General features: G+C 40.7%; 1 protein-coding gene and 1 pseudogene across 1 annotated transcript in view; both read right to left on the reverse strand.

Moving 5' to 3' along the window:
• cul4a (cullin 4A) overlaps positions 1-24286 on the reverse strand; it is a 254693-nt gene that overhangs the window by 126678 nt on the left and 103729 nt on the right. The window lies entirely within an intron of this gene.
• On the reverse strand, positions 3821-8366 carry LOC122142443 (annotated as a pseudogene).

Raw genomic sequence — 24286 nt, forward strand, 5'->3', positions numbered from 1 at the left:
TATTCCTTCTTAGAGAAAATGGTATCTGTGAGTGACAAATGACCTGCTCTTATCATCTGATCGTGGTTGTTTCTCTCTCTATTAGTGCTATTGGATCTTAGCACTGCGTTCGACACTATGGACCACAACATTCTTTTGAATAGATTAGGAAACTTTGTTGGCGTTAATGGAAATGCATTAGCATGGTTTAAATCATACTTATGTGACCGCCATCAATTTGTAGCAGTGAATGAACTGCCTCACCCAAGATGAGTGTGAAAATAGATTTTAATTATGAAATATAATGGTTTATTTAAAAAATAGATTTGCCAAATGCATAGGCTTTCTAGCAATAATATGATGCTACTATAGCAACAATTTAGGACAGTTTCACAAAGTCGCATTTTAATTGTTTCTATGACACAAAATTGCACAAGCAGTGCAAATAAGAAAGCAGCACTAAGTAAGCTATGATGAATTCTTTTTCATGTTTAATAGAGGGCTAGATGATCATAGTTTGTTAATTATTTTGCTGTATTGTTATTGTTTGTTGCTGTTCAAGTTGTTCTAACTTAAAATGATGCTTCTGTCAAATGGGTCGCAATGAATGTAGGCTATTATGTCAGAGAATCGGTTGCAATGAGCTTGTGTTTCACTGTAAAGCAGACACAATTAAGTATTTCTGGTGGTATCAATTGTCTATATTTATGGTAAAACTGCTGCCTAAAACTGCTCACATTTTTATTTCCTGGATGTCAGATTTTTTTAATTGGTGGCTATGTGATTTTGTTTTATTCAATACTCTGCCATCTGTATTTGCTAAGTAGTTTTTAATAGGTTTACACACTCAGAATGCATTTTTCATTCCACTGCTGTACTTTTCCATTGTATTTTAATGTAAATGCGCTAACCAAGGTCTTGACTGCTGTGCTCTCGTCTCAGGTCTTAAGCAGCTTCTCGCGCATAATTCTCGTGCATAATTTTTTTGTTATTTGGCATTGGTGGGAATGGCCACAAAAACGTCATAACCGTTTATGCCGTGGGGGAAAACAAACCATTCGAATTAACGCGTGGAGACCTTGTTAGGTGCTTGATCTTTACATTTTTTGAAGATTTTGTTTGATTTTTGCTTGGTGCAGTGCCAAAAAGTTGCTGTGTGGCGTTCTGTACCTCTAACAAGAAAAAAAAAAAAAAAACTGATCTGAAGATGTATATGACTGATAAACAGACATACTACCAGAGGTAGCACTGAGCGGGTATAGCACAGATAGGCTACACTACTTACCCTGCAATGCTCTGTCATTAGTCCTGTCCCCCCTGCACGGCTTACAGTAACCCTCCTTCGCATCACAATCAATCAAATCTGACTCCCTGAAATTTTGTGATGTCAAAAGCGCCTGCTAAATGACTAAATGTCATAATCTACTAAAACATTTATTTCATGTTATTATAAACAATCCTTTATGAAAATTAGCAATGGTATTACTATAGAAAATGTGTAGTAGGCTAGCCAGGTGTTTTTTATTACCAGTTATAGCCTATAACCACAGTTTTACTACAAATACCATGGTTAAACTATTAAACTATGGTTAGTGTAGCAAACGTTTTTACCATGGTTTAACTAGTAACCAATAACCATGTTTTTTTCGTATTTTATATAAAATTTTTAATGTTATATATTTATTTTACGGCATGTTTTTGTAAAAATGATTAGGCAGCCGCAGCACACACCACATAGAATAACGCTGCACATTTCAAGGCACTTCAGTGGACCTTCATGTTAGGCCTACCTGTTTTGTCAATGTTAAAAATATTTTTAATATATCAATAATAAAGTACGACAGGCTTTTACTCAAGTCTTTATCACTTTATTAAAATTAAGCAAAACAACAAATGTTTACTTTTCACAAGCAGTCTGTTCTCAAAAAAGGCTTGTAGTAAGCGGTCTATTGCTCAGTTAGGTAACAGAAAATATCGGGAAACGACACCTTAGCTATTCCGTTTAAAACAGTCCGACCCAATTCGGCTCAGTTATGCGTATGTTGCTCTGTCGAGCGGCAGAAATGATTTTATGTAGGCCATTCTGAGTCAACACCATGCTTTTCCAATGAGGGGGAAAGGACTGTTTTCCCCCACGCCAACTCCACCCACACAGCTATGACGCGACACCGAACAAGTCAATAGCCTACATCATTCTAAAACACGGCACTAAAGTTCAAAGAAATTCAGCTTCTAAAACATGTCTCTAGACCTTGCACTTATTAAAAAAAAAAAAACCTTCCACTGACTTGCCTCGCGAACCAAATCTCTATCTGTTTGAACCCTGTATTCTAATAGTTGTAGTAATATCGGTCCGACAAATACGTGAATGGGCCCCAAAAAGTTTTTTTTTTTTTTGTTACTTTTAATCTGTGCTATGTCATCACCCCCTTTTGTCACCCCCTCATCAGTGCTGGCACCGGCTCTGATTATAGGACCTAAAGACTCTGCATGTAATAACTTAGAACACTGTCTAAGACTTGATGGCTGCTCTGTCAATTCTTTGTCATCAGTAAGGAACCTAGGCGTGCTATTTGATAGCAATCTTTCCTTAGAAAGCCACGTTTCTAGCATTTGTAAAACTGCTTTTTTCCATCTCAAAATATATCTAAATTACGACCTATGCTCTCATTGTCAAATGAATAAATGTTAATCCATGCGTTTATGACCTCAGGGTTAGGTTATTGTAATGCTTTATTGGGTGGTTTTTTCTGCACGCTTAATAAACAAACTCCAGCTAGTCCAAAATGCAGCAGCTATAGAGTTCTTACTAGAAACAGGAAGTATGACCATATTAGCCCGGTTCTGTCAAAACTGACTACCTATTAAACATCATATACAGTAGATTTAAAAATCTTGCTTATTAATTATAAAGCCCTGAATGGTTTAGCACCTCAGTATTTGAACAAGCTCTTTTTACATTATAGTCCTACACGTTTGCTGCGTTCTCAAAACTCTGGTAATTTGATAATACCTTGAATATCAAAATCAACTGCGGGTGGCAGATCCTTTTCCTATTTAGCGCCCAAACTTTGGAATAACCTACCTAACATTGTTCGGGAGGCAGACACACTCTGTCAGTTTAAATCTAGATTAAAGACCCATCTCTTTAACCTGGTTTACACATAACACACTAAACACATTTCTAGTATTCGAATCCTTAAAAGGATTTTTAGGCTGCATTAATTAGGTAAACCAGAACCGGGAGCATTTCCCATAACACCCAATGTACTTGCTACATCATTAGAAGAATGGAATCTACGCTAATATTAGTCTATTTCTCTCTTATTCCGAGGTCACCGTAGTCACCAGATCCAGTCTGTGTCCCAGATCAGATGGTCACTGCAGTCACCCGGATCCAGTACGTATCCAGCCCAGATGGTGAATCAGCACCTAGAGAGTACCTCTACAGCCCCGAAAATCAGCGGAGACCAGGACAACTAGATGAGCCCCAGATACCCTGTAAAGACCTTGTCTCAGATGGCCAGTTTGAGTCCTCTGCACAATGTGACTTTGCTGCAGCATGGAATTGAACTGCTGGTTTCGTCTGGCCAAAGGTTGACTTTATTGCACAGATACTATTTAAACTGAACTGGATGATGACATCATTGAATTCAATGATGAACTGCCTTTAACTGAAAAATTAGTGTTTACTAGTTTTTTATTTAGTTTTTAAATTAGTGGCCAAAAAAAAGAAAAAGGACCATTGTCAATATGTATGAAACACAGAAGTTATTTTCAACTAAGGCGAATTGTGAATTAGTATGACCAACATGAACATTAGTGAAATATGCAAGGGGGTACATTTTTGCATTTTTGTATTTTGCAGCAGTAAATACAATTGCACCTTTAAACACACGAATATAAACCCAATAAGCATAGATAATTTACATACTATGGAATTATTGTTTTGTTAATGAGGTAATGATGGATAAAAATATCAAACATATAGAAGAAAATCAGACATGATCAGACATAATAGAGGATTCGATATGTTTTTAACACTTCATTGTGTTGCAGCTGTAGAATGGCCCGTTAGTTCATGGATCCATTGCAGGTAGTTGGAGACACGCGTGTAGATGCCATAGGATCCGGGCGGGGCACAGCCTTTCCCCCAGCTCACGATACCCAGCAGGAAGGTGGTGTCCCTGTAGCGGGTCACCAGCGGCCCACCGCTGTCACCTTTACATGAGTCCTGCTTACCCTCGATGTAACCGGCACAAAACATGTTGTTGGTGAGCGTCAATTTGCTGCTCTCGACGCACTCCTGTGTGCGGATGCGGGGAACCTGCAACCGGCGCAGTAAGCGTGATGTGGGCCCATCCTCGCTGCGTTTGCCCCAACCACTAACCGTAACTGCGTGCTTGCTAACTGCCCACAGCTCGCGCTCTGCCATGTCTCGCAGTGGCAGACAAACAGGAACGGCATAGGCACTATAGACGATGGGCTTGTGTAGATGCAGTAGGGCAATGTCATTATCTGAGGTCTCAGAGACGTAGCCAGGGTGCATGAGCATCTGTTCCACCTGGATGACCTGTTCTGTGCCTTCATCCACCTCGATGTCATGCTCACCTGAGTCACAGGACAACAGACAATACACAATTGAGCTACACATGTAGAGCTGTCACTAAATAGAGTGCTTCAGCCGTGACATTCACATATAACTGAATGTCAGGGATTTGGCTAAGAAATGAATTTGGTTTAGTGATGCACGATATATATTTTTTCATCATCGATATCGCGATGTGCACTAGTATAGTGATCGTTAATCCATATGGTCCAGGTACCAGAGTCGTAACGCAGGTGATTCTTGGATTTATTGCAAAGTTTAACCATTATACAATGAAGGTTCATCATTTGCAAGTGTTTTAGGTCTTGTCGGTTTAAACATTCAAGCGATATTAATCCATTCGAGTGAGCAGGGCCGGAGTCGAATAAATTTTCAGCCCTGGAGTTTCATGCCTTAGACCGGCCCAATTTTTTTTTTTTTTCTTTTTTTTTTTTTTTTTTTCATCTATTATTCGCTCGCATATCTCCTACAACTGAGGTTTTTTTGTTGAGCAAGGTGCCACTGTCAGGGGAGTCAAAAGATAATTATATTCATCATTAGGGTTGCCAATTAACTTCAGAAATGGAAAATATGGCTAATTGTGATTTTATTCTTTTATTCTTTAAGAAAATAGTGTTTATTCTTGTAGAAAATAAGTGTTTAATCTTTAAGAAAAAAAGAGACAATCCAAATATTTGTACTGTACATTAATGTAGGCTCATATGTGCCTGCATTTAAAATGTTCTCAGAAATATCACATTTACTTTGCTTAACCCATTTATGTACAATTATTCAATAAATAAATAAATAAATAAATAAATAAATAAATGCCATCATCCTGAGTTAATTTTACCATTATAGAATTGTAACTTTACAATGGTAGTAATTTAGGAGTTGAAAAATACTGTGAAATTACAAATGGCATGGAATTTGAAAGCATAAACAACTGAAGGTCTATGAAACTATAAAAGGTCCAAGTGTAAGAATAGGCTACACTAGGTTTTTTTTTGTTTGTTTGTTTTTTTTAATGTATTTTTTTCTCTCTCTATTTAACAGCATTAACTTACAATGAAATATGTCTTCCTTCAGGTAGACTGAATGTTTTCCTGCCTTGCTAAATGTTGGGCTCATGATCAATAAGTTACATTGACCCAAACTGGTGGACCAAAACATGGACGGTGAACCAGGGTGCAGTTAGCGTGAGTCGCGCCTGCTGTGAAGCGGGAGCAGCCGGCAGAGTATTCCGCTTGGACTTAACAATGATTTTCACAAAAAGAATGATTAATTACCAATTGAGAATTTGTTATTATTGTGGTCTGGTGAAAATAATAATATGGCCTGCGAGAAAAAAAAATTATACAAAAAAATCTTTGCTCTCTTATATTTATCTATGCTTGTAATTTGTTTGTTATTTTCTATGCTGATTTACTCACCCACAAAATCACCCTTATTGATTTTTTTTTTCTTTCAAATAGAGCTATTCAAATCATCTAGTGATTTTTTTTATTATTGTTATTTTAAACATTTTAATATTGCAATATATATTGCAGAAAACAAAATATCGCAACGTGAGCCTTAATTTGGTTACACTTTATTTTGATAGCCCACTTTAGACATGCTACTTTTACAATTAACTAACTGTCAACTAACTCTCATTAGAGTTTTAGTAGACCGTTAGGTTATGGTTAGTGCTAGCAGGGTAAGCTGATGTACTTGAAAAGTTACATATAGTTAGTAGAATATCTAAAGTAGACTATCAAAACAAATAAATTATGCTCACATTAAATTTGGCACGCCTTGAAGCTGCAGTTGTTGTGATCTCATGATGTTTGCATACGTATAATATATTCATTCACAACCTGTTCCTGAAGTGACTGTACCTGCGACTATCTTGAGAAACTTGACATTGAGTTTTTGCTCTAACAGTGTGCGGCTGTGAGGATCCATGTGGGTTTGTAGATCACACCTCCACAGAAACCCTTCTGCCCATACTTCAACAACACCTGTCCATCAAAACACACACACACACACACACACACACACACACACACACACACACACACACACACACACACATACAGATAATTGACAGTAAAGTCCAAAATAACTCAGGAATGTGGACTCTGTGATGGTAACTGCTAATACCTGCCAGGGACAGTGTCCTTTAGGACATTCGGCTCCACCAACGATACGAGATCTCACATCGACCTGAAGGTTCGTAGCAGCACCTCCACCCTGAAGAAGAGGAACCTTCCCACACGGAAAAGCCTCTGTAACAATGAGCTTGAATTGATTAGCATACAGAATGCATGCTGAAGACATTATCTGACTACATAGAATGGTAAACACATATTTTGCCTATATTGATGGTGAATTATTGTGCCTAGCTAGCTTTCACCTGATTCACAATTATCAATGTGTTTAGTGATATTCTCACCAATTGGCAGGCAGTTCTGACCATTTGACCCTAAGAAATATCCATCAACACAGGAACAGTTACGCTGACCATCCTCCTCTGTGCAGAAGTGCTCACAATGCCCGTTATCATGCAGGCAGGAGTCAGGAATGTCTTTAATCACTGAGGAGTAAAAGCCAGAAAATGTTCTTGATCCTGAATCAGGAATTAGTTTGTTCCTTAACTTCAAGGACCTGGCTATAATGATACTCTTTATGAATGTCAAATTCTGTTCATAATAGGCACTACTATGAAAAATGTAATTAATAAAAAAAAATAGATGAATTGACTAAATAGCAGTACTATTGTGTGTAAAGTTCCATTAATGTTGCATTTGAACTGATGCTCTTACCCTGCTCACAGTTGCGTCCGCTGAAGCCTGGCAAACACAGACACATGTAGGACTCTCCGTTCTGGGTTCTGCAGAGCCCGTTATTCTCACATGGATTTGATTTGCAGTGATCTTTAACTGCATACAAGCACAAAGATTCATCTTAAACTATGCAGAATGAAGGACAATGTCATGAAGATATGGCTTTATCAAAAACAATTTCAAAATCTCACCATTGTAGATCTTCCAGAACTCATTCTGTATGGAAACATTAGTTAGACATTAGAAACATTATGTATATATAAATACACACACATACATTGTTATTAAATATATGTATGTGTGTGTATTTATATATAACATATAAATATACACAGTACACACACACACACACACACATTATTTTGGATGCGATTAATCATGATTGATTCAATTTTACAGCACAATAAAATACATAGACTTGTGCAGTTTAAGGTCAAGTTTACCATCACATTCAAATAGAGAATATTAGTTTTCTAGACATCATATACTATATATCAAACCTGGTACAATACTGTCAGTCACTGAATGTGTGTTTTTCACATGTAATACTGACTGTAGCCTCTGTGTGTTCAAACACCTCCCGTGCCTCCTCATATGAACACTTCTCCCCCAGACACTCCCTCTCCAGATTACCCCCATTCAGCTCTTCAAACCAGCCAGAGTTTGCCCGTTTGGTCCGGAACAAAACCCCATGAGCCTCGTCCTTCCTCACGAATACTGACAACAACACGCACACATAAGACTGCATTATAATCAACAACACTACCATTATACATGTTACTGGATTTAGTTGTATAATGTGGATCGGTAGTTGGTTTAGTTACCTGTTGCTGAATGACAGCAGTAAACACCAAAGAAGATAAAAAGCACTGACAGGAGATGCATGTTGACCAGTGGTTTCGTTTATCTGATCATGTCTTCTTTTGCAGGTTCAAAGGTCTAAAGTCTAAATATTCTCCACCTCTCAAAGTTTGAAAACCCTCCCTTACTGAACCACAAATATGCCAGGACACAGGACAACATTTTAAAAAAGCTTATGCCAATATATGTGCATATTCCAGTGATACATTATACAACTTTTCATAATTTTTTGCCATCCTTTATCATATATATTCACTTACATGTGTCTTTAAGTGTCCTTAAAGGTAAAGTGTGTTTTTTTTCTGCACCAAAATGAATTGCACATTTTCTGGTGTTTACCAGTGCTAATGGCTGTTTCTCAATTCCAAGAACGCAAAGAACGGACTTGCGTTCTCGTGGAGACCGGTCTTGCTAAGCTTCCTTGGAAGAACGAACTCGGAAGGACGCGAGAACACACCATTACGAGTATTGAGATGTGCTGTGTTCTTGCTTAACGGACCGCATAATCACAGCATAAGCAGCGGCCAATGAAACCATAAATATAACATAACATTACAAACAAATTTCATAACTTATTAAAACATTTATACTATTATAGATATCATTTACATATAATTGTATAACGTTTTATTTTACAGTGTTATTTTGTTTAACTATGACTATGTTAAGATTAATTTTATTGTGCCAATAAAAAATACTGCAGACTTTCTCCAGGTCTCATATCTTTATTAAAATTAAGTAAAACAAAACGATAAATGTTTATTTTTTAAGAGCCGTCAAGCATTTGCGAGAGCGAGTTTAAAGCTTACAGGCTTTCGTACACCGGCCGCGCGCAGCGTCTTCTGTGATTTCTAACGGCTCGATTTCTATCAAGTCCGCACTCGATGCATCCTCGATATCAAGAACACATCCGGGCACTTCCATGCGTCCTCTGTACTTGCGTTCTTGAGAATTGGAATTGAACTTTGACGGTTTATGATGATGTATGGCGAGAACACAAGGACGCAAGATCGCTAAAGAACACGCCTCAGAACGTTCGTCAGCCTTTTTCTCCACAATGCTATCCACGTTATTTTCTCCGTAAGAGCAGGTGCAGCCATTTGTAAATTTTAATGTGTCTGGCTTCTGGTGTCATCCGCTTCCAGCTATTTTTAAGCTGCAAACTGGTGTTTCTTACCATTTAATTTTTTAAAGGGGTCATATGATGTTGCTAAAAAGAACATTATTTTGTGTATTTGGTGTAATGAAATGTGTTTATGCGGTTTAAGGTTAAAAAAAACACATTATTTTCCACATATACTGTACATTATGTTTTTCTCCTCTATGCCCCGCCTTTCTGAAACAAGTCGTTTTTTTTACAAAGCTCATAGGTCTGAAAAAGCGAGGTGTTCTCTTATTTGGCCAGCTATCCAATGCGTTGTGGATTGGGCTGAATGCCTCAAGCGTGTGAGCGGAATGTTACGCCCCTTAGTATACTGTGATGCAGGGATGTCCCGGTTAGAACACTACGTGACAAGACAAAAACTGGTACAAACCCATTACAAACAAGTCATTTGTTGCATCCAGTGGGGGACATAATTATGCATTATAATGATTTACAATGTGTTTTTAACGTGTTGCGTTGCATCGCGCTGCATAAACATAAAAGACCATGTCTGCATTTCTGATCGGGAGAAAGACAAACAACAATCTCTACTCTACACTGCTCAAAACTCACGTTTGAATCATCAGTGGCAAATCCTTTACATGTGTAAATGTACTTACAGACTGTGAGTCAGAACAGCTGGCATTGTATTCTTATCTCCCAGGATCAGGAACAGTCCTCCATAAAATGTGCTGCACACATCTGAATTTTGGGTTGAACTGTTCTGGAACAGTGTTTCGTTAAATACACCTTAAAACACTAATTCCTAGTTGTGTACTCATTTGGAAGGCCAAACAAAGAATTTTCACTTTCAAAACGAAACAGCGTCTTCACGACATGGCGCCGGCGGCAACAGCGAGAATCAAAGGTTACGGCTTCTTTCTCTTGCATGAACATTTGGCACTTTATGCAAATCTTCCCACATATTGTGATGTAGACATGTGGGGGCGTGTTTAAACAAGGAGGTCATGGACGAGTCTTAACTTTTATAAAGAATATCTATTTGGGTTTGGGACTTTTAGCCTTTGCAACTTTACAGATCTTCTTTATGCACCAAGAGCTTGTAACATTTCATAGAGAAAAGAAACTTGAAAATCGCATCATATGACCCCTTTAATGTGTTTGTCTAATTATAAACACACTGGGTTGAAGCACAAACACAGAGAACAGGTTACTTCCGCATGGAAAAATAAGGTGGATAGGGTGAAAATCATACAGTCTCTAGCCCCAAACACACGATTGGTTGAGACAAATATTCACATGTTGGGCTGTGCAAAAAAAATCATGTTGTCACAGTGTTTCACTTTTCAGGAAATCAAACTAGCAATGATTGAACTTAGGGGCCATTTACACAGAACATGCTTTTGCATTTCCACTGCGCTACTTTTCTGTTGTTTTAACAGAAATGGAAGTGGTCAGCGCAAGTTCTACTAGGAAGACTTAAGGTCACGTCACATTACAATTAGATCTAGCCAATCGGGCACTTAACACGAGGAATATAGAAGCCCTCTACTCACATTTCATTGTGTTTGCAGATACTGCCGCGAAGTTCTTGCTCAAACTGTCTCTGACTTATTGCCTGACTTTCCCTGGGTGATCCTGACTTGCATATAGTCAAGTTTGTCTTCTGCAAAAAATTGCGATTTTGACATTCGAATGTCTTAAGTCTCTCCGTTGCGTAGACCATTTCTGCAAAGAGGTCTTCTCTGTCTATTTCTGCATGAGCTTCCTCTGAATAAGAGCATGAATGTAAACGGACACGTTTTCTTGCTATGCTCAAACACAAAAGTTTTCCCAATACACAATATATTGACTAACTAAGAATTTCATCATACTTTCGTCTAATCTGTTATTTTTTACTATTCTCAGGACAATATTTAAGGTGATTAGCTCTAGCTTAGCTATGTGGCATTAGTCTGTTCTATTTAAATAACTAGCGGCGCTCTTTCTGTGTGGTGAGCATTAAAGTATTCTATCTGGGAACTTGCACTTGTCAAGGCCCTTCTATAGTCTGATGTTTTTATGTACTTCCTATCTATAGATGACTTCCCCTCTGGATTTCCTTGTAAACTTCATCCAATGTTTGGACTTGGGAGGTTATAATTACTACTATTCTGTTAATTTCGTTTGTGCCCCGTGACTTTTAATGTCCTGGACAGTGTATGCTCACTCATAACATCTGCTTTAAAGTTCTGCAAAAATCTTTGTGTAAGGACTTTATGCTTTTACAGGCATTCAATAGCTATTGAAATTGGCTAGTAAAGCATCATTGTTCATCATGTAAAGCGTTCTTATCCTTCTGGCAAGGGTAATGTATCAAGATTTATTTTTCTATCTTTGTCCTAGTTCCATACATAACTACTATTTCTTTAACTTGTATTTCATGTAATCTGGTTTCTTTGAAGGTTCGCTCGTCGGGTTCCGTGGTTAAATGAAGTCTATCAAGCTTTTGTGGGAGATAAGCTAGAGAATAGTTCTTGTTTTACAGTTCCGATATTAATGCTTGTGTGTTTTTACGCTTTCTGCATAAAACTTTATTACCTTATTTGATCATTTTACTAACCTTGGCGTTTCATTACAATGCAATCATTTAGATTTCACGGCTGCAGATGCAAAGAACCGTGACTCTCACCTCATCTTTACACAGCTCACTCTTTGAACTGGCGCTATTATGAACGCAGGCTCCATCAAGCGGATGTATATGTGGTCCTATTGCATTTGCGTTTCTAGGTAAGATTCGGCTCAAAGCTCCGCAGGCATCTTTAAAGTCCAGGAAGTTGCTGTATTTTCAGCTGAAACGGAATAGTTGAATAGAGGTCATGGGTTTTGTTTGCGCTCCTGGTCTCTGTCTCTCACTCATATCAAACTAACGGCTGGAGGGATGTGTTTAAGGATATTCTGCCCAAGCTGTCAAACTGCTCCATCAGAAAAAGGAATGCCATTCCAGAGCGAAGTAAATGTTCAGATTTGGATTAAAAGATTACGAAGACAAACAATTTGATTAATTGTTTACATCAAGACTAGCAATGTGCGCTAGTAAAGCAAAGTCAATTTTGGATTTCATGCAGACTTTAAGTTATAATCAAGGCTTGTTTATTTTGTGCATCTACTGGTGTTGTCTCATTGTCGTTTCCTCATACCTATTGACTTCATCCTACTTGACTGTTGCGGCCTTCACATTACACAGACTATTGTGGCACTTTGCATAACTCTGCTATGGTGGTCATTCAGGTAGGTTTGTCCATTACTGTTTATGAAGTTCGGCCTATGGTGGCCTTCACATATCACAGCCTATCAGGGACTTCACTAACATTTGAGTATCCTTTTCTTTTTATGGTCATGCTGATCTGGCTCATTTTTTATTTTTGGGGGGAATAGGTTTCTCTGTGGGTTCTGGTGTGCAGGAGTCTAGCCTAAATAATGTTTATGTATCGTATACATGCTCTTAAGTCACTGCTAGAACCGTAATTCTACCTCTATCAATTAACCTAAACTAATAACCTTTCTTACTCAATGCAGTGGTTTAGATTTCCTGTAATCTGCCATCAAGCTGCTATGTACATGATCGTCCTCATCAGATGTCCGTCAAGATCAGACTCTAAACTATTTCAAGTAATGCTCAAAGTACAGTATAATACTCTTAGCAAACTACTAGTGCTGATTACTTCTCACATGCTCTCCATGTCCAGTTTATCATGGTTTTTTTTACATACAATGGCCTATCGTGGTCATCTACACACAAGGCTTTCACATCACATAGTTTATTAGAAATATACGTTGCCTATCAACGTATTTGCAGCCCATCAGGCCTTCACTTTACATGGCCTATCAAGGCTCCACATTACTCGCCCTATAGCGGCCTTCGCTCAATTCGGCCTATTGTGACCTTCAGGTAAGTGACTATTATTGTCCTTTACAAAATTGGGCCTGTGATGGCTTTTCTCATTACATGAACTACGCTGTCTTTGCATTAAATGGCATAATGAGGCCTGTCATTAGATGGCTCATACAGTCATTCGTTGTAAATATGTATGCATTTTGTTAAAAATGTAATGCATGTGTTTAAGGTAAATTAAGCAAATACTGGTGGTGGTGTCACACCTATTCATTACATCTATTCTTTCACCGCTTTCTTGCAGGCTACCGTCATGGCCTTAGTGGCTATACTCTCTATGGACTCTTGTAGCCGTTCTCTCATGGCCTATCAGGGCCTTTCTCTCTTCGGCTGGTTCAGCTCCATGTAGTCAGCTTTAGAAGCTGCGGTCTGTCACCGCTTCTATACACCGGCCACTACTGCTGTTGGACTTGGAGTTCAAACATCAGATATCAAGCTACTAGGAAGATGGTCATCCTCCGCATTTGAATCCTACATTAGACCTGAACCACTAAACATCTCAAGGAATATCAAGCTGTCTTCAAGGTAATCTATATGCAATTATGGTGGTGGTACAATACCTCTTCATATAACTCCCAACAACCTCTATGAATTTACTGTGGCTTAACTTTGCCTTTCTTTCTGTGGCCTGTCTTTTGTGGCCTTCCCCACTGTTACCCATCTCGTGGTGTTTCCCACCATGGTCTAATTATATGGCCTTCCTCTCTGTGCATAATGAGGCATTTCATTCTACGGCCTCTTGGCTTTCTCACTATGGCCCATTTGGGTGGCCCCCAGCCGTGGCCTACGCTAGGCTTTTTTTTTTAGCAGGTAGGTCTTAACTTAGTCTCAGCCTCAGATGTCACGCCCATGGACCGATGGCTAAACATCTAGTCTCAGCCTCAGATGTCACGCCCATGGACCGATGGCTAAACATCTGATGCATATTGGACACAAAAGTGAAAACACTTCAGGAGTGTTGAAGTCATCATCGGATTGGTTAAATTCTACAGGTGTTCTGCGAGACGTGTGTCAGGTTCTTTAATGTTCCGCTGGAAACAAAGATTACCGTGGTGCCAAACCCCCCTACAAAAGAAGGCCCCCATGTTAAACGCTGGATTTTTAAAAGTATGTGAAATTATTTAAAGTTCACGGCATAGAATCTTTAATGTCACAAAGAGTTTTACACACCAGTATGTGTTATTGTGGTGACATTTCCATGCCTCGAAACGTGACTATAAACAAAACAAACCGTGATTTCATTGGTTGTTTGAAAATGTTTGGTCAAACGTGTCCTCACGGGCGGGCCTTGTCGAATGAAAGCTGCCATGAATTCCAGACCTTCAGTCTGGCTACACGAGACTAATCGTGGCTAACTCTCAGTATGGCCTATCCTGCCTCTATCACTGTCTGGCCTATCATGGCCTCTATCCAGCCTATCGTGGTTCTATCTGGCCAATCGTGGTCTCTATCAATATCTGGCCTTTCTTAGTCTCTATCACTGTCTGGGCCTGTCGTGGGCTCTATCTGGCTAATAGTGGTCTCTATCAATATCCAGCCTTTCTTGGCCTCTATGACTACCTGGCCTATGGTGGCCTCTATCACTGTCTGGCATTCTTAAATACTTTAATAATCACTTTAATTTTGACTGATTAAATCTTATTGTTTTGTCCATATTGTTCTAGGATCTTGTAAGAAGTACTTCATCTGGTGGGTATTTAATTTTCTTCTTAAAGACCCAACTTTGTCCTACACTCATCTAAAGAGACCCACGGCACCTCCAGCCAGCCTCTGAAGACCCAGAGATGGCAGACCGGGTTGTGCAAGGCGACCCCATTCGCTGAATGTGGACATGCGAATGGCTCCTATGGTGCATCCAAATGTGCCATTAGCAGGAGGAAGGCTTTACAGGAATAGCAAAGGGGTCGAGTGTGATGGGGCTGAGCAGACGCAGCAATGCAATGTCACTGTCAGTGCTGGAGTGGTTGTACCATGGGTTGATGAACACTTTAGACACTTTCCTTATTTGTTCTGTTCCTTTGTCTTTTCCCATGGCTATGTTCACCTACAGCAGAAGACAAAATGAGACTGAAAGGAAAGTTACAGAGAACTACAGAACACTTGACATGGACAATGAAAAAATGAAAAAAACTCTGGGAAAAAGTCAACAGAAACAGCATTATATGAACAACAACAACAACTCATAGTTATGACATATTACTATGAGGTTACTTCCTGAATTTACAGAACAGCAAAAGAGTGAAGAACAATTAAGAGATCAAACTAGGATAGGTTGCAACACAACTACCTGTTGAATCCACTGCCATTTTAGTTGTTTTATTATGACATCACAACTGTCAACTGGTCAACAAGTCACAGCATTATTCCAGTTTCTTCCCAGTGCTAATTCAAAGTTTCTCTTTGCTCTGAATTATTCACAATTATTTTTTGCAGCAGAACAGACTTAATTTAATTACTGATGTGTTGTCGACTGGTCGGCATAATCATTTCCCCCCTCGTTCAAAATTTTACACACATTTTAACTTAAAAAAAAAAATTGGAATAGCCAAAAGTGCAAACTAGGCCTGAAATGGTTTAGACTTTAATTGAAAATATTTAAATTGCAGGCTGAAGTTGGCTTAATGGAGTGGAAGTGGCAAGTTGTGTTCTGCAAAAGCTTCAAATACCCGTGTCAGTACGAGACTTGGACTCAGTTGCAGGTGCCCAAAAAGGTAAGTTTATTTAACAGGCTTGAATTTCAAAAAGGGAAAAAAATAAAATAAAAAATAAACAAAAAACTATCCAGGTACAGGGCAGCCCAGAGCAGATCAATAAGTGCCTCCTGGACGAATTCCACTAGGAAAATTCACCAAAGCAAGGCCAAGATAAACTGGTGGTGCACTGGCAACAAGGACGAAGAAGAGCAGTGACAGCGATCTGTGATTGTGAGCAAGGAAAGGGCTGGAGAATTAGCTCTGTCTGAAACCGGGAGAAAGAGGGAAAAAACAAAACTAAAGGATGAAAACAAAACTGGCACGATCTCTGTGCAGGCAAAACATGAGATGTGGGGGCGGGAGAGCTAAGACATCAACGAGCACAACACGACGATCTGACAACAGACAGCACACGTGAGGAGACTAATAGAGAAGGAGTGATTAACATAATGCAGAGCAGGTGATTGTGGCCAATAAATAAGGATAATAGTGAAACAAGAGGGAGACGGGCACCACGATGACACAGAAGCACATGGTAAGTGTAAACAACCACACACACACGCAATAAGAGAAAAAACAGACAGGTCAGCCCGGGGGACGTGACATTACCCCCCTCCCCTGGAGGGTCCCCTGGCGCTCCAGGGAAGGAACCTCACACACTGCCGGTAGAAGTCCTTCGATCAGTGACCGATCAAGAATATACCGAGCCGGGACCCAACTCCTCTCATCCGGACCATATCCCAACCAGTCCACCAGATACTGAAATCCCAGACCTCCACGTCTGACATCCAGCAACCTTCTGACAGTCAAGGCTGGGGAAACCATCCACTAGACGGGGAGGGTTAGTAGCAGATGAGTTAAGGTGAGAATGAAACACAGGCTTGACCCGAGAAACACTGAAAGGCTGGGTATACCCGACCAAGTGTGGGAGGTAACTTGAGCTTTACCGCCACCGGACTCAAAACCTTGGTGATCTGATATGGCCCCATGAACCTGGGGGCTAACTTGCGAGAAGCCACATGGAGAGGAAGGTTCTTGGTAGATAGCCATACTTTCTGACCACATACGTAGCGGGGAGAAGGAATTCGGTGACGGTCAGCTGCTGCTTTGGTTAATCTGGAAACCCGAGCCAAGGTTTTCTCAGCCTTCCTCCAGGTGCGGCGACACCTGCGGACGAAGGCTAAGGCAAACGGAACAGCAGCATCGGGCTCCTGTGAGGGGAAAATAGGCGGTTGAAAACCAATGGAGCACTGGAATGGGGACATACCTGTGGCAGCCACTGGCAAGGTGTTATGGGCATATTCAATCCAGGATAACTGTTGGGGCTCCAATAACTCGGATTATGGGACGTCAGGCAGCGGAGAGCTTGTTCCAGAACCTGGTTTGCCCGCTCGGACTGCCCATTGGTCTGAGGGTGAAAACCTGATGACAGACTCGTAGAGGCCCCGATCTGTCAACAGAACTCCTTGAAAACCGGGAGACAAACTGTGGCCCCCTATCAGAAAAACACATCCACCGGAAGGCCATAAATCCGGAAGATGTGGTCAACCACCACTTGAACTGTCTCCTTAGCTGAAGGCAATTTGGGAAGGAGGATGAAATGGGCTGCCTTAGAGAAGTGGTCCACCACCGTCAATACAACGGTGTTGGGGCAGGAGGGGATGGGTAAGGGGTGAAGCAGACAAACAGGAGGATGATTAGAAACTCTTGTTCTGGGCGCAAACTGGGCAGGCAAACACAAACTGCCTGACATCCTGGGCCATGGATGGCCACCAGAATCACTGGCGGATGGCAGCCAGTGATCTCCGAAACCCAGGATGACAGACTAACTTGGATGAATGCCCCCACAGGAGGACTTCAGGGCGCAGCACAGCCGACACGAAAAAAGTCTACCCTCTGGGCACCCCCTTGCACCTCTCTCTCACTCGTATGGCCTCCCGTACTCTCCTCTCCACATCCCAGGAGAGGGACCCCACCACAATTTCGTTAGGGATAATGGTTTCTAGTCAAGTCAAGTCAAGTCATCTTTATTTATATAGCGCTTTAAACAAAAAAGATTGCGTGTCAAAGCAAAGTCATCTGAACAACATTAATTAGGAAAACAGTGTGTCAATAATACAAAATGACAATTAAAGGCAGTTCATCATTGAATTCAGTGATGTCATCATGCAGCTCAGTTCAGTTTAAATGGTATCTGTGCAATAATTTGCAATCAAGTCAACGATATCGCTGTAAATGAAGTGTCCCCAACTAAGCAAAGCCAGAGGCGACAGCGGCAAGGAACCAAAACTCCATCAGTGAGAGAATGGAGGGGAAAAAAACCTTGGGAGAAACCAGGCTCAGTTGGGGGGCCAGTTCTCCTCTGACCAGACGAAAACCAGCAGTTCAATTCCAGGGCTGCAGCAAAGTCAGGTTGTGCAAAAGAATCATCTGTTTCCTGTGGTCTTGTCCCAGTGGTCGTCTGAGACAGAGGTCTTTACAGGGGATCTGTCTCTGGGGCTCTAGTCCTGGTCTCCGCTGTCTTTCAGGGCTGTAGAGGTCCTTTCTAGGTGCTAATCCTCCATCTGGGCTGGATACATACTGGATCCGGGTGACTGCAGTGACCATCTGACTTGGATACAGACTGGATCTGGTGGCCATGGTGACCCTCGGAATAAGAGAGAAACAGACTAATATCAGTGTAGATGCCATTCTTCTAACGATGTAGCAAGTACATCGGGTGTTATGGGAAGTGTTCCCGGTTCCGGTTTTCCTAATTAATGCAGCCTAAAAATCCTTTAACGATTTTGGATATTAGAAGTGTATTAGTATGTTATGTGTAAGCCAGGTTAAAGAGATGGGTCTTTAATCTAGACTTTAAACTGCAAGAGTGTGTCTGCCTCCCGAACAATGTTAGGTAGGTTATTCCAGAGTTTGGGCGCTAAATAGGAGAATGATCTGCCGCCCCGCAGTTGACTTTGATATTCTAGGTATTATCAAATTGCCAGAGTTTTGAGAACGGAGCGGACGTGGAGGACTATAATGTAACAAGAGCTCGTTCAAATACTGAGGTGCTAAACCATTCAGGGCTTTATAAGTAATAAGCAAGATTTTAAAATCTATACGATGTTTGATAGGGAGCCAGTGCAGTGTTGACAGGACCGGGCTAATATGATCATACCTCCTGGTTCTAGTAAGAACTCTAGCTTCTGCATTTTGGACTAACTGGAGTTTGTTTACTAAGCGTGCAGAACAACCACCCAATAGAGCTTACAATAGTCTAACCTTGAGGTCATAAACGCATGGATTAACATTTCTGCATTTGACATTGAGAGCATCGGCCGGAATTTAGATATCTTTTTGGAATGGAAAAATGCAGTTTTACAAATGCTAGAAACCGTGGCTTTCTAAGGAAAGGTTGCTATCAAATAGCACACCTAGGTTCCTAACTGATGACGAAGAATTGACAGAGCAGCCATCAAGACTTTAGACAGCGTTCTAGGTCATTACATGCAGAATCCAGTTTTTTATATCGACTATGCACCTCTGTTTTTCAGAAATTAGCAGTAAGAAATTACTCGTCATCCAGTTTTTTATATCGACTATGCATTCCGTTAGTTTTTTTCAATTGGTATGTTTCGCCAGGCCGCGATGAAATATAGAGCTGAGTATCATCAGCATAACAGTGAAAGCTAACACTGTGTTTCCTGATGATATCTCCCAAGGGTAACATGTAAAGCGTGAAGAGTAACGGCCCTAGTACTGAGCTTGCGGTACTCCATACTGCACTTGTGAACGACATGATACCTCTTCATTCACTGCTACGAATTGATGGCGGTCATATAAGTACGATTTTAAACCATGTTAATGCACTTCCATTAAATGCCAACAAAGTGTTTCTAGCCTATGCAAAAGAATAGTGTGGTCCAATAGTGTCGTACGCAGCACTAAGATCCAATAGCACTAATAGAGAGATTACAACCACGATCAGATGATAAGAGCAGGTCATTTGTAACTCTAAGGAGAGCAGTCTCAGTACTATGATACGGTCTAAATCCTGACTGGAAATCCTCACAGAATGCCATTTTTCTCTAAGAAGGAATATAATTGTGAGGATACTACCTTTTCTAGTATCTTTGAAAGAAAGAAAAACAGGGAGATTCGAGAATCGGGTCTATAATTAACTAGTTCTTTGGGGTCAAGTTGTGGGGGGTTTTTTTGATGAGAGGCTTAATAACAGCCGTTTCAAGGATTTTGGGACATAACCTAATAACAATGAGGAATTAATAGATAGTCAGAAGAGGATCTATGACTTCTGGAAGCACCTCTTTTAGGAAAACTAGATGGAATAGGGTCTAAAATACATGTTGTTGGTTTAGATGGATTTAACAAGTTTATACAATTCTTCCTCTCCTATAGTAGAGAATGAGTGGAACTGTTCCTCAGCGGATCTATAGTGCACTGTCTGATGTGATACTGTAGCTGATGGCTGCATGGTTACAATTTTATCTCTAATAGTATCGACTTTAGAAGTAAAGTAGTTCATAAAGTCATTACTGCTGTGATGTTGAGAAATGTCAACACTTGTTGATGCTTTATGTTTTCGTTAATTATTTAGCCACTGTATTGAATAAATACCTGGGGTTATGTTTGTTTTCTTCTAAAAGAGACGAAAAGTAATCAGATTTTAGCAGTTTTTAATGCTTTTCTGTAAGATAGGTTACTTTCCCCCTCCAAGCAATACGAAATACTTACTAGTTTTTGTTTTCCTCCAGCTGCGCTCCATTTTCCGGGCTGCTCTCTTTAGGGTGCGAGTGTGCTCATCAGTCAACTTTAACATACTGTTTTCCTTAACCTTCCTTAAGTGTAAAGGAGCAACTGTATTTAAAATGCTAGAAAGAGAGAGTCCATAGTTTCTGTTACATCATCAAGTTGTTCTGAGGTTTTGGATATGCTAAGGAATTGGGGGGATACATCAGGAAGATTACTTACAAAGCAGTCTTTTTGTGGTAGAAGTGATGGTTTCTACCATACTTGTAACAAGAAATGGAATTTACAGTTTTAGCTATATGAAGTTTGCACAAAACTAAATAATAATCTGAGATATCATCGCTTGGCTGCCATAATTTCAACACCATCAACATCAATTCCAATGTGATAGTATTAAATCTTAGAGTATGTTTTTCGACAATGGGTAGGGTCCTGAGACGTGTTGTGCTAACCCCAATAGAGTTCAGAATGTCTATAAATGCTGATCCCCAATGCATCTTTTTCATTATCAACATGGATATTAAAATCACCAACAATTAAAACTTTATCTGCCAGCCAGCACTAACTCTGATGTAAAAATCAGCAAACTCTTTAATAAAGTCTGTAATGGTGCCCCTGGGGGGCCTGTATACAGTAGCCAGTACAGTCAAACAACACAGGGGATTTTGTCATAACATTTGTTTCTCTGGATAATGTTTATATTAAGCACCAATACTTCAAACGAGTTATACTTGAAGCCTGCCCTCTGAGAAAATCCTGAAAACATTGTTATAAATTGAAGCAACACCTCCCCCTTTACCTTTTGGACGTGGCTTCATGTTTATAACAGTAATCTTGGGGTGTAGACTCATTTAAAATAATGTAATCATCAGGTGGTTAGCCAGGTTTTCTGTCAAACAGAGTGCATCTAGATTATGATCAGTGCTCATATTATTTACAAAAAGTGCTTTCGTAGAAAGGGACCTGATATTCAATAAGCCAAGCTTTATCATTTGTTTATCCGTATTGCATCTGTTTTTTTATTTGTTGAACCTCAATTAAATTGTTACTCTTAAATTGGTTTGGACATTTTTTGTATTTTCTAGCCCCGGGAACAGACACGGTACAGTCTCTATAGTGTGATATCTAGGTGAAAGAGTCTCTATGTGCTGAGAATTAACTGACTTCTGTGACTGGAGGCGGCTAGCAGACGGTCGGTTTAGCCAGTCTGTCTGCTTCCTGACCTGGGCCCCCAGTTAGTCAAGTACAAACTCTAAGACTATGTGCCATATTTCTAGAAAGAAGAGAGTGGCACCCACCCCAGGAGGGATGAAGACCATCTCTTTTCAACAGGTCAGGTCTGCCCCAAAAAGCTTGTCCAATTGTCTATGAAACCTATGTTATTCTGTGGGTACCACTTAGACATCCAGCCATTGAGTGATGACAATCTGCTATGTAATCTCATCACCACGGGTAGCAGGGAGGGGACCAGAGTCCTTTTACATTACAAGTGTCTGACAATCATGCTTGCAAGTTCACACACCTCTTTAATGTTATTTTTGTGATCTCCGACTGGCGAAGTCGAACACTCATTAGCACCGGCGTGAATAACAATCTTACTGTATTTAACGTTTAGCATTAGCCAGCACTTTTTAAAGTTTGCTACGAGGTCATGGCGCTCTGGCTCCCGGTAAACATTGGAGTTATGGTGGCTGGTGTCTCTCTATTTTCACATTCCGTACAATAGAATCGCCAATAACTAGAGCACTTTCATCAGGTTTTCCTCAGTGGGTGCATCACTGAATGGGGAGAACCTGTTTAATGTTTTGATCGGAACAGAAGCAGTGGTGTTTAGACCCCACGGGACTATGCCGCCTCACAGTCACCCAGTTGCCCTGCATGGCAAAGGCCCTGTACCGAAACCAGAACAATGTACAGGACTCCCTTAGCTAGACGCATCCAAAGCCGTATCTAGAGCCCTCACCTCCTATTCTTACTGTCCTCAATTAAAGTTTGGATGCGTGTCTCTGCATTCTGAAATCTTCTCTGTCAGCCTAACTATTTTCCCTGCATTTATCACATGTGAATCCCTCATCACCGACAGAGATAGATAAACCTATACATGTGGCAAGCAGTGCAAATAACAATAGCAGGAGAAGCCATTACTCACCGTGCTTTGATGAAAGATTCTTACCACAGTTGTTTTGATGAACTTGTGAAAAACCGGAGAGAGAGAGTAACGAGAGAGAGAGGAGAGGAGGAAAGAAAACCAGCGATAGGCACAAATGGAAATGCTAATGACAAGCGAACGAGTGCTAACGCGATGCAGGTGCCCTGCACCTCGCGGATTGAAAATAAACAGTGAACGATCAAATTAATCAGATTAGATTGAGAGATAATATCAGAAATATGGTGGGAATTAAGTTATATTTATCACTTTAAACAACAGAGAGTGATAGTAATATAAAGATTCTACAGGAAAAAACAAAACTACACGGAGCTACGATGTCACAAACCGCAGCACGGCAAGCAGGAAGCAGGAATAACACTGTCCAGGAATAACACTGTTTCTAATTGATGCACCTGTTCTCTTCTTATCCCTGAAAAGGACGGGAGATAGGGCATCGGGTCTTTACATTTTTGGAGCCGCGGGCGATACGAGGAGAGAGAAGTTGAACCGGCCAAAGAGAGTGCCCCATTGGGCTTGGCATGAAGCCTCACCCTTCTTGGCTGAAGAGGACGGTATTCCAAATTCTTATGGTCTGTCCAACCAAGAAGGGCTGTACTGATCCCTCCAACCAGTGATGCCACTCACCCAAGGCCCAGCCTGTACCGCCAACAGCTCCCGATTCCCTACGTCATAATTCCGTCCGCGTCTGCTGGGCTCAGGCGGTGAGAGTAGTTAGGGCACAGGGATGTACCTTCCCATCCTCTGGGGAACCTCTGAGAACAGGACCGCACCTACTCCAATCTCGGAAGCATCCCCCCACAATAAACTGACGTTCAGGGTCTGGAAACGAAATGAACAGGAGCAGAAATTAATTGGGACTTAAGGTCATTAAAGGCCTCCTGAGCTTTCAAATTCTACCTAAATGGTACCCTAGTGGAGGTAAGAGCTGTCAAGGTTGCAGCAACCTGACTACAAGTTTCTGATGAAGCTCCTGTATAAGTTGGAAAATCTCAGAAACCACTGCAGTACCTTGCGTGACTCTGGAGGTGGCCACTCGGCTAACGGCCCTTACCTTTAGCGGGATCTGCTTTGATTCCCTCTGCCGAAATGATATAGCCCAGGAAAGGAACTGACTTGGAGTGGAAAACGCATTTCTCCGCTTTAACATATAGCTGGTTCCCCAGCAGCCGTTGTAGCACCTGGCACACATGTTGGGTGTGTACCTGAAGTGAAGGAGAAAAAATGAGAATGTCATCAAGGTACACAAAGACAAACTTGTTAACCATGTCTCTCAACACGTGAATGCTGGGGCATTTGTCAGGCCAAAGGATAGCACCCGGTACTCATAATGTCCCGAAGGAGTGATGAATGCTGTCTTCCACTCATCCCCCTCTCGAATC

This window comes from Cyprinus carpio, chromosome A1 (genome assembly GCF_018340385.1).
Source record: "Cyprinus carpio isolate SPL01 chromosome A1, ASM1834038v1, whole genome shotgun sequence".
NCBI lineage: Eukaryota > Metazoa > Chordata > Actinopteri > Cypriniformes > Cyprinidae > Cyprinus > Cyprinus carpio.